At 35.5% G+C, this 10,720-nt stretch overlaps 1 pseudogene across 1 annotated transcript; it reads left to right on the plus strand.

Moving 5' to 3' along the window:
• The first annotated feature begins 793 nt into the window (after positions 1-793).
• LOC143620598 (protein OBERON 3 pseudogene) lies at positions 794-4,098 on the plus strand (annotated as a pseudogene). Its single transcript, XR_013151362.1, has 2 exons — positions 794-2,549; positions 3,457-4,098. The product of XR_013151362.1 is annotated as a protein OBERON 3 pseudogene (transcript).
• Positions 4,099-10,720: the final 6,622 nt, after the last annotated feature.

Genomic DNA, 10,720 nt, shown 5'->3' on the forward strand with positions numbered 1-10,720 from the left:
AACAAAAACTAATCGAACTGACCTATTTTTTAACAAAACTAATCGAACCAAAACTACTTTTTCTTCGATTATATTTTTTTAAGTACTTCGGCTCGATTGGTTTTGTTAAAAATATATTATTTGGTTCGATTAGTTTTGTTTAAAAAGTAGTTTGGTTCGATTAGTATTTGTTAAAAAAGTAGTTCGGTTCGATTAGTTTTGTTAAAAAATAGTTCGGTTTGATTAACTTTTGTTGAAAAAATCTTTCGATTTAATTAGTTTTGTTAAAAAAAGAGTCCTGATCGATTAGTTTTCTATTATAAAATAATATTGAGGAAAATTTATAATGAGAGACTAAAACTGAGCATGGCCACAAACCACAAGAACTCATAGAATATTATGAAAGGTCATATTGGTAAGTTGAACTCCTTTTCGTACGGAAGCTTAACGACAAGGACTCATTCGGGTCACTTTTGGAGACACAAGGATTCAATCAGTTTATTATTTTTCTTGGGACTTAATGTGACTCGGCCCAGATGTAAATAGTAATTTTCTCTTTCCTATTTTCCAATTTTAAGAACAAAAACAAGCCATTACTCTTGTCAAATAATATTCTTCATTTCTTCTGTATTGTGAGCCGCCTGCGGCCTTCCATTTCATATTGACGCAGTACGCAACAAAGTCATCCTCATCCCGTGACACGGAGTTAGAAACAACAATCAACGCTTCAATTTCACTTCATTTCTGAAGGTAATCCATCCATCCATCCTTGAATCATTTCAATTTTCAATTCAATCGTTGCTGCTGGATCACCATGTTAAAAGATCTTGAAAACGACGCCGTTAAAGACGAATCCAACCAAAACCCATCCCCGATCTGTAATAATAATCCAGATTCGAAATTGGGTATTGCTCAGGAGTTGACTTTGAGCTATCTTTGTGATAATAATTCAAAGTTAGGTCAAAACCCCCCTGCATTAGATCCTAAACTTAAATGCAAGTCTATTGTTTCTGAGGATCTTAATAATAATAATAATAATAATAATAATAATAATAATAATAATAATAATAATAATAATAATAATAATAATAATAATAATAATAATAATAATAATCAGGATGACAACAGATGGGTTGAAAGAGATTTTTTACAATTATCTGAGAATTCCTCAAAACGAGAGATTCAAGATGCTGATGCTGATGATGAAAGTTATCAAAATAGAGGAGATAAGAAGCCCAAGTTAGAAACCCTAGATCTCTCTCTAGCTTTACCCGAAACATCCATGTCCTTAGTCGCCTCCAATCGCCTTCAGGACCGTGACCCGTCCCTGAGTTTGAAGCCGAGTAGGAGCCTGCAGTCCTTAGCTAGGTCCAGCAGTAACAACACTCAAACCACCTTCTCCAATGATTTCTCGATGTCGTGTTCCTATTCACATCAGTTCTCGCATAACCCTAGCTGCTCCATGACCAGAAACTCCACTGATAATTTTGACAATAGTAGGAGAGATTATGACCAGATTTGGAATGCTGGTGAGGGGACTAACGGGTCCGTTCATAGCCGCTTTAGACCGGTCGGAGACGGAGGTGTTGCCTTGGTGCAGGCTAACCGCTCCAGCTCAGAAAACAAACTGTCGTTTTTCCCATCAGAGCTGCCAGCTAGGATGAAAACCGACGCACAATCTGGTGATTCGCGAGGTCAAGGCTCGGAAAGTTTGGATTTTGGGAGGTCGCGCAGGGTTTCAAGACCCGAGAGGATTCTTAGAGAAGTTGTATCCGAGTCGATTCAAACAATGGCTCAGATAACACAAGAGTTGCCGGAGGAAACATTTGAGTCTACAAAGGACTATTTGAAGAAACTGATTACGGTTCCTGAAAAACGAGACGAATTGGTGGGGTTACAGCTTCGGTTAGAGAGACGATCCGATCTCACAAGTGAAACACTTTCTAAAGCAAATCGAAACCAAGTTATACTCTTGGTTTCGATACGAACGGGTCTTGAAACGTTCTTATCGGCCCAAACCCGCCTCCCAACAAACGAGCTAATTGAGATCTTTTTGAACGAACGGTGTAAGAACGTGAATTGTAAACGTTTATTACCGGTTGAAGATTGTGACTGCAAGATTTGCTCTACAAAGAAAGGGTTTTGTAGCGAGTGTATGTGTCCGGTTTGTCTCAACTTTGACTGTGCGAGTAACACGTGCAGTTGGGTTGGTTGTGATGTGTGTTCACATTGGTGTCACGCGGCTTGTAGTATTCAAAAGAATCTAATAAAGCCCGGACCGAGCTTGAAGGGGCCCACGGGGACAACTGAGATGCAGTTTAACTGTCTTTGTTGTGGTCATGCTTCTGAAATGTTTGGGTTTATTAAGGATGTTTTCAAGTCGTGTGCCGAACAATGGGGTTTGGAGACGTTAATTAAAGAGCTTGATTGTGTTAGGAAGATATTTAGGGGAAGTGGTGATTATAAAGGGCAAAAGTTGAATCTGATGGCCGGTGAGATGATAGTGAAACTTCAGAGTAAAGTGATGTCACCTTCGGATGTGTGTATGACCATACTTCAGTTCTTCAACAGTAAGTTTATATACTACATTCTCGTTATTAATTTTACATTCAAGCATCATTAGCTTTGTTATTTGTTTCACTTTGGTGCATGGATATATCTCATGTTAGTTTTTACTATCATACTAACAAAGAATGAGCAGAACTTATTGCTTTTATATAATAATTAGAAATCTGTAACGTTAAAATAACATGAAAGAGGGGGTTTGTTTCTTTTTAATATACTTGCAGTCTTGCACTAAACTTCTTTTTCTTCTAATGTGTACATTTAATATACTATCTTTTTAGAGTTAATTTTAATTAATTTATTTGTTCAATGCTTCAAACGAATTTATTTTAGTAAATTTTTACCCTTGCTATGAGTTGAAAGATACGTTTGTTTGTTATATATATAAAACCATTTGAGCTTCACAAATTTTATTGCAAAGCTCAAATTGTTCACTTTTGCCTCCCATAAATATTTTAGTAAGTTCATTGTGAAGCTCCGAATCAGCCTCCTCTCTGTCTTTAGTTCTGTTGTAATTTGTTTTAACTTTATTCTGATTATTTACATTCCGGTATGTAAAATATGTTATGTTAATGAATGCTTTATTGTTTATTTTACAATTAATTTTATATACTTATTCTCATTATTTTAGTTTTTACCTTTCTAAAAATACATACACACTTATTTGTCAACAATCATTTATGAAAATTTAAGATATATAATGTATTTTATGACCGTTTGATGTGTATTGGTTAAACATGTACGAATTATATAAACATATCAAAGCATGATAAAGATGTAAAACAAAAGTAGATGACTTCAAATGCTTTTAAAAGAGTTCTAGTGTGATGAATATTTGGTATATGAATATGATACTGCTACCAACTTTCTTTTATCATTACATTGTGAGATTAACAGACCCTTTTTTACCAGCCATAGACTTACATGGGCCGCCCGAATTTCCAATTTCCAACTCACTGTTAAATGATCTGGTCTCACCACCAAAACCGCATCAAACTTCCTTATACAACACGGGTTCATCAAGCGGCATGATGAACGCCAACAAGATGATAATCGATGATGAATGGTCAGTTAAATCATCAAAAAAAGATGCATTTGACAGCGTGGAGAGCCTCGTGAGAATAAAGGAAGTGGAAGCTAGAATGTTCCAGAACAAAGCGGATGAAGCAAGACGAGAAGCCGAAGGGTATAAACGGATGATTAGGTCTAAGATTGAGAAACTGGATGAAGAGTATACAGAAAAAATATCTAAATTGAATTTGCATGGAATTGAAGAAGAAAGGAAGAAGAAAGCCGAAGAGGTTAAGGTTTCAGAGAATGATCATTGTGAGTATTATAAGATGAAGATGAGGATGCAAGCTGAGATTGCTGGATTGTTGGAGAGAATGGAGAAAACTAAACAGCAATGGGTGTGATTTAATCGTGTAAACAAGGGTATTTTCGTCATTTTAACCTTTGGTTGTGGTCTTGCGCAGTTTCAGGTAATTTTGAGTCTTTTTGTTATTTTGATTATGATGGATTTGGGATTGGTTTCTTTGATTCTAACTTGTGATTGACCTTTTTATTTATTTGAGACAAGGATTGTTGACATCTTTGGGTATTTGATCGATTGGGATGTTTGTGTGTTTTTGTTGTGCGAGTCGAGCAGAAACTAGTATTGTGAAAGGGTTGGAAGCTCCTGTTTTTTAGTGTTTGTGTTTAAGGTGTTTTTCATGATTCAGAGTCGAGTTTTCTAGATTAAGGTAGTGAGTTGTGGCTAATGTGGACGAGGTAGGTTGACTCGGGTCAAACTTTGTTGACTCGGTCTGGCTTGATTCGAATATACTGTTTTGTTTTTTTATTAGTTCTTTAAACAAAAACTCAAACTAAATGTTTTAAATCTTTTTAAGTGTTCTAAAATTATTGGCCTGATTTTAGAATTTTTTTTGTTAGTTTAAAATCAGATAACAAATTCATATTTATATTTATTACGTATAAATCCCAGTTTAGTTTATATATGAAAGATTTTTGGTTATTTTGTCAGATGTTTAAATACCACAATCTCAGCATATTTATTGTGATTTATTATTGGTAAACATGTTAACATTTTTAGTTATTACAATTTTGTGTTAGCAATTGCCTGTCGACAAAACCAAAAATCATTTCGACCAAAGCATGAGTTTGTGTTATACGGTTTCCGTTGAAGGAAATTCTCGTCACTCTTGGTTCCAGTAGTTGTTTCACAGATATGGGTGAGACTCCTATGGTTTAGGTCCATCTCAGTGATGGGAGTAATCGTTTGCTTCTCTACACTCTGAAAAGTCGTTAAGAGAGTCTACCGGGATGCTCAGGTAAAGTTGGGGACAACAGGAGTGAAAGAAACATGTTTGCATAGTTTAAATAAAGTGGTTGCGATAGTTTGGTGCAAAAAATAGTACGACATGAGCAAACTACTTTGAAGTTGTGTCTTGTATGAGCGCACCCTAGGCTACGATTTACCATCTTTGGTGTATATTTGAAAGTCATACCAATGGGGAAGACTTCATCAATATACTTTTGACAAATAAGTTATATAAAACATGTCTTTTAATAAAAGATACAGATTAATTTGTAAATATATTATTTTTAATCGTTTTAAAATTTGCTTTTGGTTATAAAAGGTATTCATGAATGATAATGACTTGTACAAAATCCATGTTGAAAATCTGGCTTGATTGAGTGTTGCATTTGAACTTGAAAGATCATCATCATTAGGTTCGGTTGTTCCACAATATAACCGTACTAGCAAACATGAGTGTTGGACTTGAGAAAGATTTGGTTGATTTTGAGTCGTGGCTTAACACTCGCTCTACGGTCCGACCATGATCTGACCTTGAGATTGTTGTTTACTTCTTTGATCATTTTGGTGTTTTGATCTTTCATTTATTGAGAGTTGACTTGATCTTATCAAATGAAAATCATGCCTTAGTCATAATTCGTGACTTTATCAAATACATTTTTTTTCGAACTGTGAACTTTTACAAACAACCAACACCAAACACACCCACACGCAACCTCCACAAAACGGAGAGAAGCACACCGAACAACAAAACACAAACTACATGAAGGCAAAATTACACCAATTCGACCAATCAATCGATTTGTATATAGACCTACTTTTAAACCAAAGAAAACTAAGAGATTTAATATCTTCTATAATATCTTCAACTTTCACTTCCTTCCCTTCGAACATCTTAACATTTCTAGCTTTCTAAATAATATAGAAAATAAAAGTGGAGTTTAAATTAAAATTAACTTCAAAATATATAAATCAATTACAAACAAAGAGGCCTAAACTATTCGAAGGATATTAAAAAGTATAAAAAGCAAAATGACAAAAGAATACGAGGATGACAATGATAAATAATAAAAGAATACAAAAATTATAGGCACACAACAAGATAAACTTGCAACGTATGCCCCATTATGTATCACCTAGAGAATTTTTGTCTACATCCTAACCTCAAAGACATAACACCATCCTGCACCAACCATTGGAGCCCATATACCCAGTTAACTCGCCATAGCCTTTCACGAAGTGGGAAATGGATATAGTAGGAAAATTACCAAAGGCTCTAGGAGGAAAAAAGTATTCATGTTAGCAATAACGGATTATTTTTCAAAATGGATAGAAGTAGAAACATTTGTTCAAGTTAGTGAAAAAGAAGTAATTTCCTTCATCAAACGTAATATCTTAAAAAGATTCAGGATCCTCGCAGAAATAGTATGTGATAATGGTTATCTGTTCATTGGTAAAAGGACTATTGACTTTTGTGCCGCTTGGGGAATAAAAATGATAACTTCAACCCTGGTGCATCTCAAGCCAATGGTAAAGGAAAATCACCAAACAAGATCATCATCAATAATTTGAAAAAGAAACTAGGGACAAAGCAAGGAAAATTGACCGAATAACCTCCATTTGTGTTATGGGCAGATTGAACTACTTCAAAGAATGTTACCGGTCAGACTTCTTTCTCTCTAGTGTTTAGAACTGAAGTAGTTATCCCGACGGAGATGGTGATCCTTACAACAAGTCATGCCTCCAGAATACCAATACAAATGATCAAGATCTCGCCAATGATCTCGATACCATCGACGGACTCAGAGATTCAACAAAATTATGTATTGCAGCATATTAACAAAATAGTCAAGTCATATAACTAGAATATTAGAACAAGAAGATTTCAAGTAGGAGATATGGTACTGAGAAAAGCATTCCAAAACACAATCAATTCTAGGGACGGAAAGCTGGCACCTAAGTGGGAAGGGTCTTACTTGATCAATTCCAAAGCCGGTAAGGGAGCATACCAATTGGTCACTCTGGATGATAGGATCCTGCCAAGATCCTGGAATGTTGTACATCTCAGACTCTACTTCATGTAAGTTAGAATGCCATTTCTAACTTGGTATGGTATGAATTCTAAACCTACTTGTTCAATATTTATTTTATTCTTTATCATTTGAATACCATTACTGACTTAAGCATCGAAGGGGTGTTAGTCAAGCTAATACCCACCCACACAAAAGTGCAAGTGTTTTGCATGATATTGGGATCTCGACTACGAAAGTGAATGCATTCCTAGGGGTTTGGCCACCTCTTTAAGCTTGGGGATTCAAACTCCCTCTACGGTTTAAAGGTTTACAACTTTCAGATTTCTAGGGTTGCTACACCTTGCAAGGAGTGCACGTATCCTTGTGTAGTACATGAAGGTGGGACCGGTCCATGTAACAGTGGCTGATAATTTCCTTATTACTGGCTACATATTAGATCCTCAAGTATAATTATAAAGGGAAAAACATTCTCATGTTAGTCAACTGTGGCTGGACCCAAGTTTATCAAAGGCTTAACATTTTCATGTTACAAACGTGGCTATTCCCAAGTATATAACAACAACTTTGACATTTTCATCCCACTTAAGTAATCGGGCTGGTCCCAGTATCTTTGAGCTTGTCCCCAGTATCTCTAGGCTTGTCCCCGGCATATGACACTTACGTGCTGGAAACTAAAAATAATTTACACTTATGTGTCGATCCTAATGAAGGTAACCTAAAAGCATAGCTTTATTATTTCAAAATTTGATACTAAGGATCCCCAGGATCACCCTGTTGCCACAAGTAATCCTCAAAGGATATCATGCTATAGTATTTTTCAAAAAACTATTCTCCTTGAATTTGTTTTCACCATGATTTTAATATAACGATCCTATATTCACAAATGGTTTTTTTTATCAGAAGTCAATTTCTAGTCACTCAAATATCTTCGACAAACCTGTTTACTCAAATATTTACTTAAAAGTTAATTACAACACTCTTCAAAATATAAAATAAAGTAGACATAGATAAAACCAAAGATAGATATTTTATAAACCAAAAGGTAATATCCCTGATTTCGTTTAAAACCTAGGATCCATCCATCAAGGAGATCATAAGTTTTCCTAATAAGATAGGAATAGCCAGGGCTTCGTTCTGAAACACAGGATCCATCCACCCTAGACATTCATTGTTTTAAAATAATTATTATTCATTCATCATCAAAGTAGGTAAAATAAATTGTTTGCTCGGGCCTTCTCTTCAATATTGCCCCCCCTAGAAAGCCATTTATCCTTCAAACCCAGATTCCATCACCTTCCTTATCCCCATTATCATCCTAGACCTCAACAAATCTTGATCCCAGGAGCCTTATCCGTCTCAGCTACAGCTCGACCACCCTAACACACTAACTTTCTAGATCCCAGGAGCTTTTGTCAAATCTGCATCTAGAGCCTACTCCACCAACTTGACTTTGGCTTGACAAATGGCAATAACAGCATATACCTCTAAGCCTTCCTTGAACACCTCCATCTCCTTAACATGATTAGCTTTGAGATCCTTGCATTCTTGCTCCACTCGTGCAAGCTATTCAGTCTTCACCTCGATATATCGGGTCCTGACTAAAGCAAGGGTCACGAGATAATCAACCTTCTCTTGCAATACCTGAATGGTTTTTTCATGAAGATTGGCCAACTGATACAGGTCTTGCTTAAAGATGTAAAGGTAAATACTTGTACATATTTGCAAGATCATGATGTATAATTTACAGGATACCTACTTGAAGAAAGAGTGGCTTGACATTGCTGAAGTCAAGATTCTCAAAGAACGGACCAAAGGTTCCATTCTCTTTTTCTTTAGAGAAGAGGATGGTACAGATCCAGATATCATAAGAGGAAACTTGGTAGTTCCAGCAACTAGCTTTTCCTCTTTCTCGATGAAGTTCTCGAGATCATCCAATCAAATATAAGTTGCTGAAAATAAACAGCTACTTTAAACCCAAGAAACCAGCCATATTGCATGTTCCCCAAAAGAAATAAGCCTTACCAAGTATATTTTTCAAAGTCTGGCTAATAGTAGAAGGTGCAGTAGCAGCCAAATGACATGTCCACTCAGCTATGGGAATCCTTGAAAGATTCGGGATTCTTTTAAGAGGGGCAACATGCAACCTTGGCATAACAAAAATACATGATAAGTATTAACTTAAATTTCAGTTCATTATGCCTAATATATGTTAATCCTACCCTCGTTAACCCATAACAAAGGAAGCTTTTCGCTACTTGGATTTTAATCCCTCTTTACGAAAAGGAACTTCCTATACCAACTCTTTTTGAAAAAGAACACCTTGTCCGCCTTGGGTCGGGAAATCACTTTATTTTTAGAGGTTTCGGCTAAAGGGGAAGCAAGAAGGTTTTGGCTAATGTACTCTCTCGTAGAATTCTCAGCAATGGAATACGTCAAAAGTGTTATTTTCTCGCCCATTGTCACTTCAAAGACTATAAACCCTAAAAAATTTGGAAGTTTGAAGAAGTAAATGCCCGGATCACCAAGAAGTTGAGGTAAATAGCGAAGGTTGAATAAATATAGGCAATAATCCTCTATATTTAGGATGTGGTGATGAATGCGTTTGACGAGTTACACTACGATCCATTGGTTACTCTAAAGACAAAAGAAAATATAACTGTTATAACCAGGGTCATAATTGTTATATTTTGGGGACAACTATTGTGGATTAAAATCTCGCTTAAGGATCCTGAGTATCAGTATCTTTCCAGCAGGGATCTCAAACAGGTTCGGTATCCTGAGCTAGTTATTTTGTTCACTAATGACTATATTTTTGTAGGTAGTCATTTGTGACTTAACTGACATTAAAAGTTAATTAAATGCTTGGTCAAGAACTTGGAACAAGTCTTGTAACTGTCAAGAATAATGATTGCATTGAGGACACATTTAATGGTTGGGATCCTCGCTGTCGGTCACGATTGTGAAGCATATCTCAGCTGAAACAGTAATAATAACTCCTAGCGGCTAGTAACTCATTACTTGGCCAACAAGCGCGTGGAAACAAAGTTAACCAAGTCCAACGACTCTCTTAAAGGCTTAGTTAATAACATTTATTGTCAAGATAAACATTTTACTATATAATAAGGTTATGATGAACAACACAGGACACGACTTGAACACTTACTTACAACTATTCACACTACACTAACACTCTCTGTACTCTAGACTTTTTCATCACTAGTTCTTGAGTTGTAACACCTTATATTATTAATAAATTGAGCCAGGCGGATAGTTTTCCCTTCCCAAGGTTTTTTTTGCTAAAGATCCTACTAAGGATCAAGGGATTTTCCTCGCTATATCGTTAAGTCATTTACTTCTTTACATACACACACTTGCAATATTGTGAAGAACACGCTACCTCACTTACAAAGTTTGATCACTAAATTGCTTAGGTAATTTTTTACTAAAACAGTCTTTAAATTTCTTTTAAAATTTACTCGTTAAACCAAAAATACTATGATGTTTACTTCCTGTTAAATTAAGTACAATGATTTAGTAGTAAAAATCAAACAAGTATGTATGTGGATCGATACTTGGTTCTTACCTATAATATTCTACATAAACGATATGTACACTTGCTTATTTGCGTGTTGTTTAATTAAGATAATAATCGTTTTTATAAATTTAAAACTCAACATTATGTGAACATATCTTCGAAAAACTTAACAAACTTTTCATACTACATCCACCTCGCATTATGTTTATGGCGCCGTTGTCGGGGACACACGATGAATATTTACAAATAATCCAAGTATTTATTAAACCTTGTTTATAGTGTGTATATTTA

This window comes from Bidens hawaiensis, unplaced genomic scaffold (genome assembly GCF_021521415.1).
Source record: "Bidens hawaiensis isolate Kalapana, Puna unplaced genomic scaffold, B.hawaiensis_p1.1 tig00002617_1, whole genome shotgun sequence".
Lineage (NCBI taxonomy): Eukaryota > Viridiplantae > Streptophyta > Magnoliopsida > Asterales > Asteraceae > Bidens > Bidens hawaiensis.